At 39.5% G+C, this 24033-nt stretch overlaps 1 pseudogene; it reads left to right on the top strand.

Moving 5' to 3' along the window:
- The first annotated feature begins 16720 nt into the window (after positions 1-16720).
- On the top strand, positions 16721-23135 carry LOC133042196 (translation initiation factor eIF-2B subunit alpha-like; annotated as a pseudogene).
- The last annotated feature ends 898 nt before the right edge of the window (positions 23136-24033 follow it).

Raw genomic sequence — 24033 nt, 5'->3', positions numbered from 1 at the left:
GTGTCTTATAATTTTCTGTGTACAGTTCTTTTGTCTCCTTAGGTAAGTTTATTCCTAGATATTTAATTTTTTTGTTGCAATGGTGAATGGGATTGATTCCTTAATTTCTCTTTCTGATTTTTCATTATTAGTATACAGAAATGCAAGTGATTTCTGTGTATTGACTTTGTATCCTGAAACCTTGCTAAATTCACTGATTAGCTCTAGTAATTTTCTGATGCTATCTTTAGATTTTTCTATGTACAGTATCATGTCAGCTACAAACACTGAGAGCTTTACTTCTTTTCCAATGTGGATTCCTTTTATTTTTTTTTTCTTCTCTGATTGCTATAGCTAGGACTTCCAGAACTATGTTGAATAATAGTGGTGAAAGTGGCCACCCTTGTCTTGTTCCTGATCTTAGGACGAATGCGTTCAGTTTTTCACCATTGAGAATAATATTTACTGTAGGCTTATCATATATGGCCTTTACTATTTTGAGGTAGGTTCATTCTATGCCCATCTTTTGAAGAGTTTTAATCATAAATGTGGGCTGAATTTTGTCAAAGGCTTTTCCTGCATCTGTTGAGGTTATCATATGGTTTTTATCTTTCAATTTGTTAAATGGTGTATCATATTGATTGATTTGCATGTATTAAAGAATCCTCGCATCCCTGGAATAAACCCAACTTTATCATGGTGGATGAGCTTTTTGATGTGTTGCTGAAGTCTGTTTGCTAAAATTTTGTTGAGGATTTTTGCATCTATGTTCATCAATAACATTGGCCTATAGTTTTCTTCTTTTGTGATGTCTTTGCCTGGCTTTTTTTTTTGGGGGGGGGGGTGCCTCCCTTGTGGCTCAGATGGTTAAGTGTCTGCCTGCAATGCAGGAGACCTGGGTTCAATCCCTGGGTTGGGAAGATCCCCTGGAGAAGGAAATTGCAACCAACTCCAGTACTCTTGCCTGGAAAATTCCATGGACTGAGGAGCCTGGTAGGGTACAGACCATGGGGTCACAAAGAGTTGTATACAACTGAACGACTTCACTTCTTGTCTGGTTTTGGTATCAGGGTGATGAGGTGATGACCTCATAAAATGAGTTTGGAACTGTTCCTTCCTCTGCAATTTTTTGAAAGAGTTTTAGAAGGATAGGCATTAGCTCTTCTCTAAATGTTTGACAGAATTCTCCTGTGAAGCCATCTTGTCCCAGGCTTTTGTTTTTTGGGAGATTTTTAATCACAGCTTCAATTTCAATGTTTGTAATTGGGTTGTTCATTATTTCTATTTCTTCCTGGTTCAGTCTTGGAAGGTTGAACTTTTCTAAGAACCTGTCCATTTCTTCCAGGTTATCCATTTTATTGCCATATAGTTGTTCATAATAGTGTCTTCTAATCCTTTGTATTTCTGCATTGTCTGTTGTAACCTCTCCTTTTTCATTTCTAATTTTGTTGATTTGATTTTTCTGTTTTTTTCTTGATGAGTCTGGCTAAATATTTGTCAATTTTGTTTATCTTCTCAAAGAACCAGCTTTTAGTTTTATTAATCTTTACTATTGTTTTTTTCATTTCTTTTTCATTTATTTCTGCTTGGATCTTTATGACTTCTTTCCTTCTACTGATTTAGGGGGTTTTTTGGTTCTTCTTTTCCCAGTTGTTTTAGGTGTAAAGTTACATTGTCTATCCGATGTCTTTTTTGTTTCTTGAGGTAGGATTATATTGCTATAAACTTACCTCTTAGTACTGCTTTTGCTCCATCCCATAGGTTTTGTTTGTTTCTAGAAATTTTTTGATTTCCCTTTTGACTTCCTCAGTAACCTGTTGGTTATTTAGAACCAACTTTGTGTTGTTTAATTTCCATGCGCTTGTGTTTCTTACTGTTTTTATCTTGTAATTGATATCTAATCTCATAGTGTTGTGGTCAGAGAAGATGCTTGATATGAATTCAATTTTCTTAAATTTGCTGAGGTTTGACTTGTGACCCAAGATGTGGTCTATCCTGGAGAATGTTCCATGTGCACTTGAGAAGAGGTGTATTCTTCTGCATTTGGATGTAATGTCCTGAAGATATCAATGAGATCCATCTCATCTAATGTGAGACTTGTATTAAGGTTTGTGTTTCCTTGTTAATTTTCTGTTTTGCTTATCTGTCCATTGGTGTGAGTGGGGTGTTAAAGTCCCCTACTATTATTGTGTTACTGTCACTTTCTCCTTTTATGTCTGTTAGTGTTTGTCTTATGTATTGAAGTGCTCCTATGTTGGGTGCATAGATATTTACAATTGTTATGTCTTCCTCTTGGACAGATCCCTTGATCATTATGTAGTGTCCTTCCTTATCTCTTGTAATATTTTTTATTTTAAGGTCTGTTTTATCTGATATGAGGATTGCTACTCCAGCTTTCTTTTGCTTCCCATTTCCATGGAATATATTTTTCCATCCTCTCACTTTCAGTCTCTATGTGTCTTGAGGTCTGAAGTGGGTTTCTTGTAGACAACATATATATGGGTCCTGTTTTTGTATCCATTCAGCCAGTCTGTGTCTTTTGGTTGGAGCATTTAATCCATTTACATTTAAAGTAATTATTGATATATATGTTCTTATTGCCATTTTCTTAATTGTTTGGGGTTGATTTTGTAGATCTTTTTTCTTCTCTTGTATTTCTTGACTATATAACTCCCTTTAACATTTGTTGTAAAAACTTGTTTGGTGGTACTGAATTCTCTTAACTTTTGCTTATCTGAAAATCTTATTTCTCCATCAATTTTGAATAAAATCCTTGCTGGGTACAGTAATCTTGCTTGTAGATGTTTCCCTTTCAGTACTTTAAATATATCCTGCCATTCCCTTCTGACCTGCAGAGTTTCTGCTGAAAGATCAGCTGTTAAGCGTATGGGGTTTCCCCTGTATGTTACTTGTTGCTTCTCCCTTGCTGCTTTTAATATTCTTTCTTTGTGTTTAATCTTTGTTAGTTTGATTAGTATGTGTCTACTTGGGTTTATCCTGTGTGGGACTCTTTGTGCCTCTTGGACTTGATCGACTTTCCTTTTCCATGTTGGGGAAATTTTCAACTATAATCTCTTCAAACATTTTCTCATACCCTTTGTCTTTCTCTTCTCCTTCTGGGACCCCTATAACTCAAATGTTGGTGCATTTGATACTGCCTGAGAGGTCTCTGAGACTATTCTCCATTCTTTTCATTCTTTTTATTTTATTCTGCTCTTCAGAAGTTATTTTCAACATTTTATCTTCCAGCTCACTGATTTGTTCTTCTGCTTCAGATATTCTGCTATTGACTCCTTCTAGAGTATTCTTAATTTCAGTAATTGTGTTGTCTCTGCATGTTTATTCTTTAATTTTTATAGGTCTTTGTTAATTGATTCTTGCATCTTCTCCATTTTGCTTTCAAGGTTTTTGATCATCTTTACTATTATTATTCTAAATTCTTTTTCAGGTAGTTTGCCTATGTCCTCTTCATTTATTTGAACTTCTGTGTTTGTAGATTGTTTCTTCATTTGTGTAATATTTCTCTGCCATTTTTTTTTTTCTTTTAACTTATTATGTTTGGGGTTTCCTTTTCCAGGCTTCAAGGTTGAATTCTTTCTTCCTTTTGGTTTCTGCCCTCCTAAAGCTGGTCCAATGGTTTGTGTAAGTTTCTTATAGGGTGAGATTTGTGCTGAGTTTTTGTTTGTTTGTTTTTCTTCTGATGAGCAAAGCTGAGTGAAGTGGTAATCCTGTATGCATTTGTTTTGTTTGTTGTTTAGATGAGGCATTCTGCACAGGGTGCTATTGGTGGTTGGATGATGCCAGATCTTGTATTCCAGTGGTTTCCTTTGTGTGAGTTCTCACTATTTGATACCTCCTCAAGTTATTTCTCTGATAGTCTAGGGTCTTGGAGTCAGTGCTCCCACTCCAAAGGCTCAGGGCTTGATCGCTGGTCAGGAATGAAGATTCCACAAGTGGTTTTTTATGGCGTTAAGTGAGATTAAAATAAATATCCAAAAACTAGAAGCCAAAGATGAACCCCAGACAAATGGCAGTTACAAAATCAGGCAAATAATATTAAAATAATGGAATATACACATATACATATACACCCATTGAGCAAAGTCAAAACAGATCAACAAAAATGAAGTACAATAGATTGAACAGATGAACAAAGGAAATCAAAAATTGTATTTACCACCTAAGAACAAAACTAAGTAAAGCACAAACTGGAAAACAAAACTAAAGCAAGGTGCCAGAATAAAGCAATGGAAACAAAACTAACAAATATGTTGAGAGGAAAGGAAAGAAAGAATAGGTACTCAAAGTTAAATACAGGTAGATGAAGAAGATTTATATACATTAAAGATTAACTGCAAGGGGAAAAGAGCAGTAGCAAAGGAATAAATGTAGAAAAAATATACTAGGTCTAAAAAAATTAAAAGTTAAAATTATAAAGAAGAGAAAAAAATGGAAGAAGAAAGGAAAAAAAAAAAAAAAAGGAAAACTCCACAGAACTACAAAAGCCCACTGTAGATGCGGAGGTTTATAACAACAATAAAAAGTGTGACTGAATATGCACATATACATATACACCCATAAGCAAAATCAAAACAGACCAACAAAAATACAGTACAATAGATTGACCTGGAGAACAAAGGAAACCAAAAATTGTATTTACCAGAACAAAACTAACTAAAACACAAACTGAAAACAGAACTAAAGTAAGGTGCCAATTGGGGAATAAAGCAATGAAAATAAAACTAACAAATATGTTGAGAGGAAAGGAAAGAAAGAAAGAATAGGTAGCAAAGTTAAATAGAGTTAGATAAAGAAGATATATATACACTAAAGATTAACTGCAAGAAAAAAGAACAGTAGGAAAAGCAAACAAAGGAATAAATGTAGAAAAACTGATAATAGGTTTAAAAAATTAAAGAGAGAGAAAAGAAAAACAACAACAACAAAAAAAAAATTCCCAGAACTGCAAAAGCCCAACATAGAGGCAGAGGTTTATAACAACAGTAAAAAATGTGACTGAGAAAAAAACAGAAAAAAAAAAAGCCCAAAAGCTTAATTAGATTTCATAGTGCCAAAAAGTTGACAACTACAACAAAGAGGGGAAGTGGGGTGGGGAGGAAAAACATCCAAAGAATCTACAGAACAAGTCAAAACATAAGAATAATAAATGTTTTTCTTGAGTCACTGCTATCAGAGTCCTTCCCCTCACTGGGGAGTCACAGTCCACTTCACCTCCCAAGGATGCCCTCCAACACTGTATTGATCTCTGGACCTGCTGTGGGGGCACCTGAGATTCTAATCTGGTCCTACTCCTCTGTTCTTGCCTCCAATGTCCACAGCTATCAGCACTAGCGCGTTTTCTTTTGTGGGAGCTCTCAATGACCTTTTATATATCTCACATATCTCACGGATACAGTCTGCCTAGTTTATCGTGTGGATTTAATCTGAAGCTTGTACAGCTGGTGGGAGGGTTTTAGGTCTTCTTCCTTAGTCACACTGCTCCTGGGTTTCAGCTGTGGTTTTATTTCCACCTCTGCATGTGGGTCATCCACTGGGGTTTGCTCCTGAGGCTGCCCTGGAGGACTTGAGTTTGCCCCTGTGAGGGCCAAGTGTGGAGGTGGTGCAGCTGCTTGGGTCGCAGGGTTTCTGGCAGCACCAGGTACTCAGGGGAGTTGGTGGCTAGGGCAGCAGGAAATATACTGCTCTAGAAGGGTGTGGCAACCAGTATAGACCCATACGCTCCAGTATTCTCGCCTGGAGAAACCCCTCTCTGACAGAGAAGCCTGGCTGGCCACAGTCTACAGGGTTGCAAAGAGTCGGACACTATGGAAGCGACCCTGTGTGCATAGGTACAAGATTTTTTTTTGCCTGTGGCAGCTCTGCCCTGATGAGAGTTGAGCATGAAGGTGATGCAACTGCGTGGCTTGTGGGGACCCTGGCTGCAACAAATGTGCAGGGACATGGACTGCCTCCGCCCCAGGAGTTATGGCCCTATCAGAGTCTTTTTTCCAGCCTCTTGTAGCTGGCCATCAGAAGGCCTCTTTGGCCAGTCTTTCTCTGTAGGTCTGCCCATTCAGGCACTTAGAGGACTTCCTTGCCTGGGGTCCTTCTCTGTTCTTCAGCGCATCAGGCATATAGAAGCCCCCGTTTGGGGTCCTACTCAGTTTAGTAGTTTAGTGTATCAGGCGTTTGATGGGCCAGTCTCTCTATTGTTCAGTTGCCAGTGCTGACGTGTGGGGGGAGAGAGGCTATGGTGATGGCTCCATCCCCTATGCATGACTCAGCAGTATTGCCTTGCTTCCATGGCTGCCCAGCTTTCCTCCACAGGCATTTCCCACCACAGTCTCCTCCCTCACATTCCCTTGATCTGTCTCTCCACAGTCAACAGCAGCCATCGTCCAGGGATGGCTCCACAACCCCTAAACCAGCTCCCAGACACTGCACCATCTGGGGTATGTATGGCTGCTGCAAAGACTGGTTGATTCTCATTCCATTTAGGCTGCCACAGATCAGCTGTTTCAATCTCAGCCTTAAATGTTTCCTCTGATTTAGACAGTTACCCCAATGTGGGGTTCGGACCCCAGCTTCAGTTCCCCCACCTGCTGAGGGCAGGTCCAGTCCTACTAACACTCCTATTTCCCCCCCTAGTTCCTTCCTCCTACCGAGTTTTGCCTGGGTCTGTATATTCTTTTCTGCTGGTCAGGTACTCCTCTCTGTTCTCAGCTGGTGTTCTGCATCCACTTCAGTGTCTGAAGGTGTATTCCTGATGTATCCATGGAGAGAGATGTACTCCATGTCCACCTACTCCTCCACCATCTTGTTCCTCTTTTAATGTTTTTTTGTATTGTAGTTTGTATTATGTTGCTGGTGTTAAATTCTTTCTTGTATCACAATTTTCCTGTTGATGATTTCTTTCAGGTTTTGTAGATCTGAAATGTCTCTATTTTGCCTTTTCTTTTTAAATATAATTCTGCCAAGTTCAGATTCTAGGTTGGCAGCTTTTAGTTTCTTAGTTTATGTTTTGTGGGCCCTTGACAGGATGCATATTCTGCTTCTGTTCTATAAATGTTCAGATTCTGTTGTTAGATGGTGTTGTTGAGTTCTGTCCCTCTGCTGCTTTTATGTCTGACTACTCCTTTTGTTGCTGAGAGGGGCTGAAGTCTCTGTAACTGTTTTTTTTTTTTTTTTCTTATTTTTCCTGTTGGTTTTTTCAGCCTGTGCTTCACATATCTTTCAGCTCTGTTGTTGGAATGCATAGATCTGTGGGACTGCAAAGTCTCTGTGGTGGGTTGGCACTTTTATCATTATATAATGTCCCCTCCATCCCTGGCAGTTTTCTTGCTCTGATGTCTATAAATGGGATGTGATATTAATATAGCTCCTAGGATTTCTTTTTAAATTATTGCCTGCTTGGTAAGCCTTTTTCCATCTTTTTACTTCCAGCCTAGAATTCTATTTGAAATGACTTTCTTGTAGACAGCATTGAGTTGGGTCTTGTTCTTTTTATCCACTTTGACAATATCTCTCTTTTAATTGGTTCATTTAGACCATTTTTTATTTCATGTAATTATTGAAATGTTAAAGGCTAAGTCTACCATTTTACTTTTTGTTTTCTGTTTCCTCTCTGTGTTTCTGCTTTCTCCGTTTTATTTCCATTTTTTTTCTTGAGTTACATAAACAGTTTTTCTGTTTATGTATTTCATTTTGTTTATAGTACTTCTGAATATGTCTCGTCCAATAGATCTTTTGGTGGTTTCTCCAGGGGATCTTCCTGACCCAGGGATCCAATCAATGACTGCTGCATCTCCTGCGTTGCAGGCAGAGTCTATCAGTTCACTTCTGATAGGTATACATTATAAATATTCATAACATCAAAGCTTTTCAGTATTGATATTTAGCCCATTTGAATAAGGCATAGAAAACTTATCTTCATTTATGTCCCCTTCCCACTTATATTTCTTGTATATACATATATTGAGAGCTACATTAGTGTTATAATTTGGCTAAAACTGTCAAACACAATTAAAAAATTCAAGAGAAGTCTATTTATTCTTATTTTTTTTCTCTTTCCAGATTTTCATCCTTCTTGACTCAAAATTTCTTCTTTTATCATTTCATCTCTTTTTTAGAGGCATTCCTTCAACCATTCTTTTAGTGTGAGAATACCAGCAATCAATTCCTCTGAAAATATGTTGAAAGTGAAAGTGTTAGTTGCTCAGTTGAGTCCAGCTCTTTGCGACCCACTGGACTGTAGCCTGCCAGGCTCCTCACTTCATGGATTTCTCCAGGTAAGAATACTGAAGTGGATTGCCATTTCCTTCTTCAGTGGATCTTCCTCACCCAGGGACCAAACCCGAGTCTCCTGCATAACAGGCAGACTCTTAACCATCTGAGCCACCAGGAACTTTCTATTTTTGATGAAGGTAACATTATATTCTAGATCAATTAATTCCAGCAGGATCATATGGTCTATTAACAATAGGACTTACCACTAAAGTCTCCAGAAACACAGTCTCAATACTTTCTGAGCAGGATTTTAGGCCTTTAGGGGGAAAAAAAAAAAGAAACGAAGATTTGTCTATTTTCTCTGACAAGGAGCTAGGATAAGAATTAGAAGAGGGGATAATAAACAAGGATAACAAATAGCTCTTAACAAAAATGACTCTCCTTGGAGCGGCATAGAGATGTATATCTGGAAATTAATCAACAATAAACTGTTCTATAGAACAGGTTCAATCCCTGCTATAATCAAACCATTATTGTGGTTTAATTTATGAGTCCTGTTACTACTCCTAATGAAACTGTCTTAAAGTATACCCAAGTTATTTTGAAAGAATTATTTCACTAAAGATGCCTTCTTTTAAAGAAGAAAGTAAGTGGAAATAGTTGAAACAAATTTTCATTGAAATAGGGAATTTTAATTTGCTTCAACATTATAAGCAGACATTTTTCCCAACTGTGTTTATATAAAGTAGAACGATTTGACTTAAATCTATTATATTCTCAAGGAGTCTCCAAGCCAGTGATATGTATGTAAATGGTTAGCCGCTGACTCTTGGAATGGAGACTGATTTTTAGTTTTTGCCTTTTTTTTTTTTTTTTTTTTAGCATAAATATTCCCACCATGGTCAGTTTTCAAGCTACTGACCCAATACCAGTTGGTTCGAGAAATTCTTGAAAATTTAACAGTCAGCTCTCACAGGGCACTATGAACCAGCACCTTTCCTATCCTAAAGGAAGAGAAAAGCTTCTCTGACTCAAGACATAGTCTCTTTAAGAAAATTTTACTGGTCATTTTGCAGGCACCTGGACATAAACTAGTATAAGATGAGACTCGTGTCCTATAAAGGCTTAAAATCTAACTGGGAAGCAAGACTGTCAAAAAATACAAATCATACGAAGCAAACAATTTCCAAATTGCTTGTACTGGAAACAAAAGCTGAGGGATTCCAGCTAGATTCCACATAACCAACAATTTGTAAGTTAAAATGTAATTGCTTCCCTAGATTTTTGGCATAACATCACCTTTATTTGATTTTTAAAGTGTTGAACATTTGGTCAAAAAAAATTTTTTGAGAGAAGAGCCCATGCAGCAGCAAAGACCCAGCACAGCAATAAATAAATACATACACAAATAAACATTTTTAAAAGGTCCAATTTTTAAAAAAAATTGAAATGTGAGATTGAGAACATCGATGATCCTATGTTCCTTGACTGGCCTGGCCTCAAGTTTAGGACAAAACATACATATCTTTAGGGTTTCCTTTTCCATATTAATTAATTCACTAATTAATTAATTTTCTACTCTTATGTCACAAACATGTTTGTTGCTTTTCATTGTTCAGTCACTAAGTGGTGTCTGACTTGTGCAACCCAGTGGATTGCACCCCACCAGGCTCCTCTGTCTGTGGGATTTCCCAGGCAAGAATACTGGAACAGGTTGCCATTTCCTCCTCCAGGGGATCTTCCTGACCTAGGGGTAGAACTCAGTGGCTCAAAACAGAGATTTATTGTCTAACAGACCTTGAACTCACTGAGTTCAAGTTGAGGAGTCAGCAGGACTGCACTCCTTCTTAGAAGCTCTGGAGAGAAGCCCTTTCCTTGTCTTTTCCTTGCCTATTCTGTCTATCAAAAGTCCTTATCTTAAAGGACGCCAAAGTTTGACTTTTTAAAAAGAAATACACTTTACTTATTTATCGGCCGTGTTGCAGCACTCAGGATCTTCAGTCTTTGTTGCAGCATGAGGGATCTTTAGTTGGGGCATGTGGAATCTAATTCCCTGACCCATGGATCAAAACGCGGGCCCCCTGTATTGGGAGTTCAGAGTCTTAGCCACTGGGCCATCAGGGAAGTCCAGGTAACTCCTTTTAAACATATATTGAGTTTTATGTTTCTGAAGTCTTTTTATATGTCAGCAACTGATTAATATCCTCTGATAAGCTATAGGGTAAAAATATATCAGTGTATCATCTGTATGGGAAATTAAAGGGAAACTTTGATTTCTTGCAAAGACGATAACAGCTGCTATCTGGGGACTAGAACATACATCAAGCAGCCTCTATGCTCACCATTTCTTAGCCACTGGACCATCAGGAATGTCCCAAAGTGTTACTTTTCTGAATCAGACACATAAACAACCTCTTCATCCCTAAGAGTTGGTGATCCCTTGAGATCCCCTCCACCCATCCACTCACCCACAAATGGTCAGCTGCTTTCCCTCTGTAAGCAGTTCCTAATTCTATGCAGACGTTTTCCCCATTGAACACAGCATCTCATAGGCAATTACCCCACTCATATACCATCTATATCGTGAACACACTGACAGCATTTTCCTCCCAAGCCTGCTCTTTCCATATTCCCTAGTTCAGTCATCACCACCTTTCCAGGTGGCACAGTAGTAAAGAGTCCTCCTGCCAATGCAGGAGATGCAGGAAACATGGATTTGATCCTTGGATTGGGAAGATCCCCTTGAGGAGGAAATGGCTACCCTGTATTCTTGCCTGGAAATCCCATGGACAGAGGAACCAGGTGGGCTACACTCCATGGGGTTGCAAAGAGTCAGACATGACTGAGCAGGCACAAAAGCACCACCAGGCCAGTTGGGGGAATTCAGGGGTGGGGATGGTCAGCCTCAGTTCCTCCTTTCTCATTGCCCATCCTAAATAAACCTCTAACCCAAACTCTTTTATCTTTATTACTTCTTAAATTAGCTGATTTTCCACAGCTTTCACAGTGCAGTGTGCAAAAGGCAAGGTCCACCTCTTTGGCTTCCCTCCCAAGCATGATGCAGCTTTATGCCCTGTGCCTTTGCTCAGGTAGCCTGCAGTGTCAGAGTACTTCTCCCACCTTCGCCTGACTGGCCCTGACTCATCCCCCAGACTGGGCTAGGTTTCTGCCTCAGAGCTCCCAAAATACCCCATGACTATGCCATTGCAATTATCTCCTTGTCCTATGGTGACTGCATTGATCACTCCCTCTTACAAACCATGAGAAGTGCCTCAAAAAGAGGAACTGACTCAGTTATCACTTCTCCCTTTACTCTAGCACAAGATTGGGGCATAATAGACCCTCAACACACATCCATTCTAAAAATATTAAATAGATGAATAGCTGATGTCTGGGAGGCTTACAAGAACTTAGAATTCTTTTGTACTTAGATGCTGCAAGTACTTAGCATTTCCAAACCCATAAAGCACTTGAGTTCAGTGGTAGTAGTAGAGAACTTCAGAGTGCTAGTAATAATAAATGAAAGGTTAAAAAAAGATTGAACACCAAAGAATTGATGCTTTCGAATTGTGGGGCTGGAGAAGCCTCTTGGGATTCTCTTGGACTGCAAGATCAAACCAGTTCTAAGGAAGTCAGTCAATCTTAAATTAAATCAACCCTGAATATTCACTGGAAGGACTGATGAAGAAGCTGAAGCTCCAAAACTTTGGCCATCTCCCCCCATCCCATTCCTAAAGGTCATCACAGAGCATTGTAGTTCTATCTTAAAATGTTATACACATGGACTATCACATGGTGAGCAATTAACTTTCCAATATTATTCATCAGACTCAGATTATTGTTAAATAGACAAAAGTAAGATGTACTAGCTAAGCTAAGTGATGAAACAGTTACTAAATAAGTTATCAAATAGATGACTAAATAAGTTACTTAAATATATAATTAATAGTGTTTCTCAATGACATGTCTTGTTTTTTAATATTTAGATAATTACAAGAACTATGAGGCCAGATTATACTGAACATAAAAAATCAAACTGCAAGTGCCTTTATGAGTTTGTTAACATTTTCTTAGAATGGCCAGATTTCTGCTGGAAAACAGTTGCTTGAGAAATAGCACTATTCTCAGATGAGGATTATGGCCAGGACTCAGGATGCAGACTGTCCTGGGAAACAGAAAGAGTCAGCCTTTCGTGCTAAGGCACCAACTGAGCAAATTAGTAAGAACTTATTGCTAACCTGACATTGAACACGTGGGTAGTCACTGTTTCAACCAACTGGGGATTGACTAAGAAGCAGATGTGCTTTGAGTTGAGCTGAAAAATAGACTGCAATTGAGATTGCTCATTTTTATTTTATTTTGTCTGCTGTGTTGTGTTCAGTTCTCAAAGGCGTATTTTATGAAGGGTATAGGCAGACAAAGATGTGCCCAAAGGCAGATGGCAGGAGCCTGAATCATGTCACAAAGAAAGTGAGAGCTCCCTGGGTTTGTCTAGCCTAAGGATGAGAAAAGCAGAGAAAACACATCATCCATGTCCAAATATTTGAAGAATGTTTCATTCAGTTTTGAGTAACTCTAAGAAACAAATCAAGATATAGGGAACATGAGAAGTGTTAACAAATGTTGCCAGCAATTGAGCCATCCAAGGAAAATGGTAATGAGTTTCCTGTAATTGAAAATGATGAAGTCTTTGTCCTATTGCCAACTTTCAACAAATTACTTAATAATACCTAATCTGTACAGTGAGGATCATGGCATTTATCCATGCTCCAGCAGATCTTCCTGACCCAGGAATCAAACCAGGGTCTCCTGCATTGCAGGCAGATTCTCTACCAGCTGAGCTACCAGGGAAGCCCCTATTTATTAATTCACACACAGTAATGGTTGATTGAATACTTTGGACACCTGATGCGAAGAACTGACTCATTGGAAAAGACCCTAATGCTCAGAAATATTGAAGGCAGGAGGAGAAGGGGATAACAGAGGATGAGATGGTTGGATGGCATCACCGACTCTATGGACATGAGTTTGAGTAAACTCCGGGAGCTGGTGATGGACAGGGAAGCCTGGTGTGCTGCAATCCATGGGGTCACAAAGAGTTGGACACGACTGAGTGACTGAACTGAACTAACTGAATGATTGATTGGATAGAGTAAAAATTAGGGGAAGACACTGCATAAATTCAGGTGGCATAATACTTTTCTCCACTCATTGTTTTGCTAAAATGTCCACACAGGTTAATCACCAATAGAACTTTGGCCCCTTATGATGTCACAACTATTTTGAAACACCACAAATAACCAGCTAATAGGTATCAAATCATCCATCTGGCTCTCAAGGCCCTTGGAGTGTCATTCTTCTCTCTCCTCTGTGTCCTTGAGAACAAGTACAGTAGGCTCAATGCCATGGTCAGTACATGTTGTAACTGGTGTCTGGCTAGCTTCACAGTGAACATTTTTTGAATAATTCTTTATATTTTTGAAATTAGAATATAAAGAGTCTGCACTTGATAATCATAAAAACTCAATAGAACCTGAAGTATTTGACTAAACAGTTGAGAGAAAAGTTGTTGATCACGTTCATTTTGTAGCTCAGATATGTGCAATGGAATGAGTCTGTAATCAGCCTGCTCAGTCTCTTCGTGGAAGTGAGTTTGTCTCAGATGACACATATAACTCGGATATCTTGTGTGATGGGTGATGACTATCTCTATGTTCCTAATTTGGGGGCAGTGAACACCAGGTATGGAAGTAGAATCTTTAGATCTTGATACCTCAAAACAACATTCTTTGTTTATGAATGTAACAAGGAGTTTTCCTATTTGGTAGACCTGCAGGTGTCAACAGTTGATATCAACATGGACTAGAGTGTGGTCTGAGGGTCCATGAAAGCTCTAGTCCATTTGAAGACTTTGCGGTCCTGCCCTCAATCAAGCCCCTCCTGGATCACTACACAATCTCCAACCTGCCTGCCTCCTTAGTCCTGCTCAAACCAGCTCCAGCACTGCTACATAAGTGACTATGCTACAACCAGAAAAATATAGCCATGTTATTTCTCAGCTTTAAACTAACATCTCACAGTGCTTTCTGGACAAAGTCCTAATTTATTAGCATGGCATTAGCCCTTCGTGTTCTAGTCCTTTCTTTGCCCTCCAATCTCATTTCTTACCACCCAACATGTCATATCTCCACACATCCAGCCCACTATGCACTAGACATGCTGGTTCTGCACCTATTGTTTCCTCTGCCTACATCTCCACTTCCATCCTTTCTCCACCTCAGCCAGACCAACTCCTAATCACTCTTCAGAGCATACTCTGCTATTCTCATCCAGAAGACACCTTATTTGCTATAATTCCTTAGTTGTGTACCTTTCCATGTATCTGTATCCTTTAACTTTTCTCTTTCCAAAAAAGAGCCCCTTAGAGATGAAACCCACAAACCAAAAAACTTTACCCACTTACAAGTAAAATTTAATGGATTCTAATGCATTTACAGAGTTGGGCAACTATCACTATCATGAGCCCAAAAGAAGACCCCATACCCAATGACCCCTATGCCCCTACCCTGCCTAGCCCTAGGCAACCACTAGTCCACTTCCTGTCCTGATTTATTAGTCTATTCTGAACATTTCATAAAAGTGGATTATAAAGTACATGGCCATCAGTGAGAGGTTGAAGATGGAGTGAGACATCAGAGGAAGACTTGACTTTTCTATTTTAAATAGTTCTCTGTTATTTAGATCTTTTCAATGAGATGTATTCACTTCCAGGACCAAAAATAAATAAGATAGAATAGTAGTCAATAGTCTTCCTCAGATAGGATACAGTCAATATTCTTGAGTCTTCTCAGGGAAAATGGGTAAAGCAGAGTTTCCAAGCATTGGTGAATAAGAAAGAGGTTGGAAGTTGTAGAATTTTCAAGTGGTAAAGCTTAACATTTTATATATTAAGAAATGTTTGACAAAAGTCAAACTACTAGCTGGTTTTCATTTTGTCCTATAATATACTTTTTTGATTTGGTATGCATATATTATAACTAATACTTCAAATGTAAGAAGCCATGTTCAGTATATATGTCAACCCTCTGCAAGTAAATCCAGCCAGTTAATTGGAAGTGTTCTTTGTGAAATGAGAATCAGAACCACCACTCCCAATGACATGTTCCTAAAAGGATGTGATGATCTGTTGTTTTATTGGCTCTCAGTAGTCAATATCTTCAAGTTTGTTGAATAGAACCTCAAAGAAAGCATATGCTTTGTTTAGTCCAGCACATTCTTGACTGAAACAAACTAAGTGTTCTTTCTGATTGTAATTTTAAGGAGAAAGATTAATTTGACATACAAGGAAGAAGATATAGTACAGCTTGAAAAGGAGAAAATGGAATTCATTTTAGCTAAGAAAGAAAGTTCAAGCTGAACACTGGTCTCATAACTCATTTAAGGCAAGTCTTTTTCCTCAAGTGTTTTCTTATAAATTAGAAAGGAACACAATGTTTTCCACTAAATGCTTCTAAAAGAAATATTGTGTTCCTTAAACCAGTGCTGAGAGACTTGAAAAATAGAGGCTGGAGATTAGGAACAAGGGACATGGTGATTAAAATCCCTTCAAATCCAAGTCCAGACTGGAGTGAGAGAATGTTATCATCAAGCTTTTTGAAGTTTTAAGTTACAGTGTTTCTGTGCATTTCTCCCATGTGTTGAAGAGACTGAGGATTTGGTAAGTAAAATACCTTGGCACAGCCATCTGGCTGTCTTGGGGTCAGCACACATCATGAGTGCTCAATTATGTCTAACTATTTGTGACTGCATGAACTGTAGCCCGCCAGGGTCCTTTGTCCGTGGGATTTCCCAGGCAAGAATACTGGAGTGGGTTGCCATTTCCTTCTCCAGGGTATCTTCACAACCAGGGATAGAACCTGCATCTCTTGCATCTCCTGCATTGCAAGTGGGTTCTTTACCACTAGCATCACCTGGGAAGCCCCAGTGGGTTGAATGCTAGTCCCTGAAAGATATGTCCACCCAGACATGCAGCCTTAAGCCAAGGAACACCTGCATCCCCAGAAGCTGGAAGAGAAAAGGAAGGAGTCCCCTTGGAGCCCTCCTAGGGACCATGACCCTACTCCATCTTGTTTCAGACCTATGGCCTCCAGAATTGTGAGAGAATTAATTTTTGTTGCTTTAAGCCAAGTTTATAGCAACTTGTTATGTCAATCTCAGAAGACTACTATACATGAGAATGTGTAATATATGAAATACTCCTCTATGTAAAATATAGAAGTTACGAAACAGTACCTAACATGAAATACCATTTTTGTGAAAAGTACAATATCCACATACACAAATGGTGCAGAGGGAAAAAAAAATCATGCATTTTAAAAGTTGATGGAGAGAAGTGGAGTGTAGAGCCAGGCCTCGCGCTGTTAGTCAGTGTGGTTGGAGTCCACACGATGGCGGGACCTAATCAGGCCTCATGCGTGGCTCAGAGCCTCTCAGGCTCCGTGGTCCAGAGGGCACCATGGACAACAAGGAGTTAATCGAATACTTTAAGTCTCAGCTCAAAGAAGATCCTGACATGGCCTCAGCAGTAGCTGCCATCTGGACTTTGATGGAGTACTTGAGAAGAGATGCAGGGGCGACAACCCAGGCCCTGAGGGCGAATCTCACCAGGGCCACAGAAACCCCGTGGCATGCTCTTCAGAGGCCATGTCGTCGGGCGGTGAGCTCTTCCTGGGCTTCAGCAGCCTTCCCTCCCTGGAATACTCTGATTACTCCAAATGTAAAAAGATCATGGGGAGCGGGGAGAGATTTTCCTCAGGAAACTATCACTGTCGAGAAATAAAATTGCAGATCTGTGCCATACTTTGATCAAAGATGGGGCAAGAATATTAATGCACACCTCCTACCCCAGAGTGGTCCTGAGTGTCTTGGAAGCTGCCCTGGCACCAAGAAGCATTTCAGGGCATACATTACAGAGTCACAGCCTGACTTATCAGGTAAGAAGATGGCCAAAGCCCTCTGCCACCTCAGTGTCCCCTTCACTGTGGTCCCTGATGCTGCAGTTGGCTACATCATGGAGAAAGTGGAACCTTGTCATAGTTGGTGCTGAAGGAGTTGTTGAAAACAGAGGAATCATTAACAAGGTAGGAGCTTCAGTTCTCCACAGGTCCTTGCTCACAGTGTGGAGCTCCACTGATGATCTCAGACACCCAACCACATTGTGTATTATGGTTCATTCCTCTAATACTGTTTAGCCTTAGGACTCCACCATCACAACGAGTGGTCTCCCAGTTCCCCTGAGCCACTGCAGTGGGGTCAGTCAAATTCTGGTCAGATTTCTTTCTGCTTTGGAAACTGATCTGCATAGATTTATTTCAGTTCAGTCGTTCAATCATGTCCGACTCTTTGTGACCGCATGGACTGCCACACGCCAGGCCTCCCTGTCCATCATCAACTCCCAGAGTTTACTCAAACTCATGTCCATTGAGTCAGTGATGCCCATTCAACCATCTCATCCTCTGTCATCCCCTTCGCCTCCTGCCCTCAATCTTTCCCAGCATCAGGGTCTTTTCAAATGAGTCAGCTCTTTGCATCAGGTGGCCAAAGTATTGGAATTTCAGCTTCAACATCAGTCCTTCCAGTGAACACCCAGGACTGATCTCCTTTAGGATGGACTGGTTGGATCTCCTTGCAGTCCAAGGGACTCTCAAGAGTCTTCTCCAACACCACAGTTCTAAAGCATCAATTCTTCAGTGCTCAGCTTTCTTTATAATTCAACTCTCACATCCATACATGATTACTGGAAAAACCATAGCCTTGACGAGACAGACCTTTGTTGACAAAGTAATGTCTGTTTTTTAATATGCTGTCTAGGTTGGACATAACTTTCCTTCCAAGGAGTAAGTGTCTTTTTATTTCATGGCTGCAATCACCATCTGCAGTGATTTTGGAGCCCAGAAAAATAAAGTCAGCCACTGTTTCCCCATCTATTTGCCATGAAGTAACGGGACTGGATGTCATGATCTTAGTTTTCTGAATGTTGAGTTTTCAGCCAACTTTTTCACTCTCCTCTTTCACTTTCATCAAGAGGCTCTTTAGTTCTTCTTCACTCTCTGCCATAAGGGTGGTGTCATCTGCATATCTGAGATTATTGATATTTCTCCTGGCAATCTTGATTCCAGCTTGTGCTTCCTCCAGCCCAGCATTTCTCATGATGTACTCTGCATATAAGTTAAATAAGCAGGGTGACAACATACAGCCTTGACATACTCCTTTTCCTATTTGGAACCAGTCTGTTGTTCCATGTCCAGTTCTAACTGTTGCTTCCTGACCTGCATACAGGTTTCTCAAGAGGCAAGTCAAGTGGTCTGGTATTCCCATCTCTTTAAGAATTTTCCACAGTTTATTGTGATCCACAGAGTCAAAGGACTTGGCACAGTCAGTAAAGCAGAAATAGATGTTTTTCTGGAACTCTCTTGCTTTTTCAATGATCCATCGAATGTTGGCAATTTGATTTCTGGTTCCTCTGCCTTTTCTAAAACCAGCTTGAACATCTGGAAGTTCACGATTCACATATTGCTGAAGCCCAGCTTGGGGAATTTTGAGCATTACTTTACCAGCGTGTGAGATGAATGCAATTGTGAGGTAGTTTGAGCATTCTTTGGCATTGCCTTTCTTTGGGATTGGAATGAAAAATGACCTTTTCCAGTCCTGTGGCCACTGCTGTTTTCCAAATTTGCTGACATATTGAGTACAGCACTTTCACAGCATCATCTTTCAGGATTTGAACTAGCTCAACTGGAATTCCATCACCTCCACTAGCTTTGTTCATAGTGATGCTCCCTAAGGACTACTTGATTTCACATTCCAGGATATCTGGCTCTAGGTGAGTTATCACACCATCGTGATTATCTGGGTAGTGAAGGTCTTTTTTGTACAGATCTTCTGTGTATTCTTGCCACCTCTTCTTAATATCTTCTGCTTCTGTTAGGTCCCTATCATTTCTATCCTTTATTGAGCCCATCTTTGCATGAAGTGGTCCCTTGGTATCTCTATGCATGAAATGGTCCCTTGGTATCTCTAATTTTCTTGAAGGGATCTCTAGTCTTTCCCATTCTGTTGTTTTCCTCTATTTCTTTGCATTGATCACTGAGGAAGGCTTTCTTTTCTCTCCTTGCTATTCCTTCGAACGCTGCATTCAAATGGGTATATCTTTCCTTTTCTCCTTGGCTTTTTGCTTCCCTTCTTTTCACAGCTATTTGTAAGGCCTCTTCAGACAGGCATTTTGCTTTTTTGCATTTCTTTTTCTTGGGGATGGTCTTGCTCCCTGTCTCCTGTACAATGTCACAAACATTCATCCATAGTTCATCAGGCACTCTGTCTATCAGATCTAGTCCCTTAAATCTATTTCTCACTTCCACTGTATAATCATAAGGGATTTGATTTAGGTCATACCTGAATAGTCTAGTGGTTTTCCCTACTTTCTTCAATTTCAGTCTGAATTTGTCAATAAGGAGTTCATGATCTGAGCCACAGTCAGCTCCCCGTCTTGTTTTTGCTGGCTGTATAGGGCTTCTCCATCTTTGGCTGCAAAGAATATAATCAATCAGAGAACATATTTATACTTATTAAAACATGCTTTACTTGGAATTGGGTTTTTTTCTTTTTAATGGAGCATATTTGACATCAATATAGTGTTTAAAATTTATCTGTTGCTTCACATAGAAAGATTTCATGACAGTTATTGTGTTTGATAAAGTATTTAAAATGTAAAATTTGCCATCATAATCATTTTAAAGTGTTAATTTCAGTGGCATTAATTCCACTCTCACATTGTTGTGCAGCCATAACCACTGTCTGTCTTCAAAACTTTTCCATCACCCAAAAACTGTCACCTTTAAGCAAAACTCCTTGCTTTTCTCTCCCCCATCCCCTAAGCTGTTTTCTGTCTCCATGATTTTTGCCCATCCTAGGTACCTTATGTAAGTGGAATCACACAGTATCTGTCTCTTTTTTTTGAGTCTGGTTTATTTCACTTAGCATGATGTTTTCAAAGCTCACCTGTACTGTACATGTGTCAGTGCTTCATTTCTTTTTTATGGCTGCATAATATACCATTGTATGGTTGGACCACATGTGTCTATTCTTCTGTGAATGAATACCTTTTGACTATTATGACTAATGCTGCTAATAACATAGGTGTACAATTAACTTATTTGAGTTTCTGTTTTTGATTCGTTGGTGTATATACCTAAGAGTGGAGAAAAAACAAAAGTAAATGGATACGACTTGCTCTTGAAAATTCTGAAAAACTCCCATGAATTGTTGGAAGGAACTTTCGTGGTTTAAGGGAGAAAAATAATTGCAAGTAAGTTTCAAATAGAAAAAGAATCTGAGGAGTATAATGTACCAAACTTTAAACTGTTGGTAAAATGCATGATCATTTTCTTGGTGACCTAGAGACTAACAACTCAGGAATCAACTTTAATAGTCTATGGAAATTAAATTGCTTTGTCCCTACCTAAAACACTTCAATAGATATACCCACTGCCAAAGCATTGCTTTCTTATCCAGACAGAATTAAATATGACTTCACCTCTTAAAATTCTAATAAAATGCTATAAATTCAAGAACTGCTGTGACCACTGCTCATCTTTTGCTTTTCTATTAGAGACAGCGTGCAGAGTTCCTCCAGTTTTAGTGCTAGGTACTGGTGGCTCAGTGGTAAAGAATAAGCCCACTATGCAGGAGACGCGGGTTTGATCCTTGGATCAGAAAGATCCCCTGAAGGAAGGAATAGCTACCCACTCCAATATTCTTGCCTGGAGAATCCCATGGACAGAGGACCCTGGCAGGTCATAGTCCACAGGGTCGCACAGAGTCAGACACAACTGAAGCGACTTAGCATGCATGCATTATGTTCTAGGCTTTGTGCTAAGCATTTTGAATATATTGTTTCATTGAATCCTTACAACATCTCAGCAAAGTAGGGAAAAGATCTGTAGGAAAAATGTAAAAAGTATACATACGCATAATGAAAATACCTTAAGGAAAAAAAGAGAAAGAAATAGAAGTAATATTTGAAGCAATAATGACTGAGACTTTTCCAAAATTAACATCAGACACCAAACTACAGAACAAGAAAGATAAGAGAAAAGAAAACAGGATAAATGCAAATAAAACTACAGTGGAAGCTATCATATTCAAACTGCAGAAAATCAAAGATAAAGTACCAAATCTTGGAAGAAGCCTGAGGGAAAAAATCACATTGCATATAGAGGAGCAAAGATAAAAATTATCATATCAACAACTTCTCCTTAGAAACCATCAAGCCAGAAAAGAGTGAGTGAAATAAGTGTAGAGAAAAAATTCCCCACCAACCTAAAATTCTGTACTTTTGAAATTATCCTTCAAAAGTGAAGAAGAAATAAGATTTTTGTGGTAAACAAACATTGAAGAAATCCATAACCAGGAGATCTGCCTTGCAAGAAATGTTTTAAAAAATTCTTTAGAGAGAAAAAAAATGATGTAGGTCAGAAATTAAGATCCACATAAAGAAAGGAAGAGTATCAAAGAAGGAATAAGTCAAGGTAAACAAAAAGTTTTATTTTCCCTATTGTAGATTGACCTGTTTGTTCAAAATAATACCATGTATTTGATTATGTATACATACATATATATACATTGACATGTATATATATGTATATATATATTGGACAGTTGAATGGCATCACTGACTCAATGGACATGAGTTTGAGAAAACTCCTAGAGATAGTAAAGGACAGAGGAGCCTGGCATACTGGCAGTTCATGGAGTTGCCAAAAGTCGGACATGACTTAGTGACTAAACAGTGATATATATACACACATATATATACTTACGCATTGTTGTTGTTCAGTCACTAAGTTGTGTCTGACTCTTTGTGACCCATGGACTGCAGCATGCCAGGCTCCTCTGTCCTTTACTATCTCCAGGAGTTTACTCTAATTCATGTCCATTGAGTTGTTGATGCCATCCAACTATTTCATCCTCTGCTGCCTCCTTCTCCTTCTGCCTTCAATCTTTTCCTGATTTTGGGAAAGATTCATACTGCTCATGAAGCAATACAGTGTTATTTGAAAGTGGACTTGGAGTACTGGTAAATGTATATTGCGAACTACTCTAGAGCAACCACTAGAAACGTAAAATAAGGTAATATTAGAACTCCTGGGAAAATGTAGACATGACCAGAGTTAGTTGCAAAAAAACATGTAGGTAGGTATACGTATCTGGAATTTCTTCCTCAATTTAAGCTGCTAAAAGAGAACCTGCTTTTCCCCATAAGAGTTGTTTCCTAAAAGCTGGCAAAACAATCCTGTGGGGAAAAGGAGAATATTCATGTAAAAGAAAGCAGTGAGGGCTTCCTTGGTGGCTCAGTGGTAAAGAATATGCCTGTCAATGCAGGAGACGTGGGTTTGATTCCTGATCCAGGAAGATCCCACATGCTGCAGGGCTACTAAGCCCATGCTCCACAACTATTGAGCTATGCTCTAGAGCCCAGAACCTGCAACTACTGAGCCCATGAGCCACAACTACTGAAGCTTGCATACGTTAAGCCCGTGCTCTGCAACAAGACAAGCCAACACAATGAGAAGCCAGCTCACTGCAACTAGAGAGTAGCCCCTGCTCGCTGAAAATAGAGAATAGCCTGCAGGCAGCAACAAAGATCCAGGACAGCCAAAAATAAATAAGTAAATAAATAAAAATAACCATTCAAGAATCAAATAAAAGAAAGAAGTAATTTAAAATTATATAGCATATATTTCTAAAATAAAACCTAAATGACTTTTCTTTCTTAGACACAACAGATGAGACAGGCCAGGTGCAGCACATGGACTCCCAAGCAGCACATCATGCTGATGATGGGGGCTTTATCAATGTCTCCCAACACGTAATGGTCCCTGCACTAGATTGAATGGCGCACACTCAAAAATCAGCTACCCAGAGCCTGTGAATGCAGCTTTATTCGGAAACAGGGTCTTGGCAGGTGTCATCAGGTTCAGACGAGGTCATATTGCAGTTTTTGTTGTTGTTCAGTTGCTCAGTTGTGTCCGACTCTTTGCGACCCCATGGACTGCAGGCTTTCCTGTCCTTCACTATCTCTTGGAGTTTGCTTAAACTCATGTCCATTGAGTCAGTGATGCCATCCAACCATCTCATCCTCTGTTGCTCATTTCTCCTCCCGCCCTAAATCTTTCCCAGCATCAGAGTCTTTTCCAAAGAGTCAGTTCTTTGCATCAGGTGGCCAAAGTATCGGAGCTTCAGCTTCAGCATTAGTCCTTCCGATGAATATTCAGGGTTGATTTCCATTAGGATTGACTGGTTTGATCTCCTTGCAGTCCAAGGGACTCTCAAGTGTCTTCTCCAGCATCACAATTCTAAAGCACTGATTCTTCAGCGCTCAGCCTTCCTTATTGCAGTAATATGTCTTTAAATCCCATATTACAGACATCCCCATGAAAGAGGGAAATTTGGACACTGGCACACACAGAGAGCAGAGCGATGCTTCTAGAAGCCAAGACACGCAAGGACTGCCAGAGAGTGCTAAACGCTGGGAGGGAGGATGGAACAGATTCTCCCAGAATCCCCAGGAAGGTATCAACCCTGCCTTGTTTTCAGATTCCTGGCCTCCAGAACTGTGAGACAGTAAATTTCTTAAGCCACCCAGCTTGTCATACTTTGTTACAGCAGTCCTAGGTAACTAGTAAAATCTCTAACTTGAGTATTAGAAAAACATTCAAACCTGCCGGTGGAATTCTCCTTCTCATTCCCTTTAATTAAGATTGGAAGAAC

This window comes from Dama dama, chromosome 21, assembly GCF_033118175.1.
Source record: "Dama dama isolate Ldn47 chromosome 21, ASM3311817v1, whole genome shotgun sequence".
Taxonomy (NCBI): domain Eukaryota; kingdom Metazoa; phylum Chordata; class Mammalia; order Artiodactyla; family Cervidae; genus Dama; species Dama dama.
This window is presented reverse-complemented; position numbering and strand designations above follow the sequence as displayed.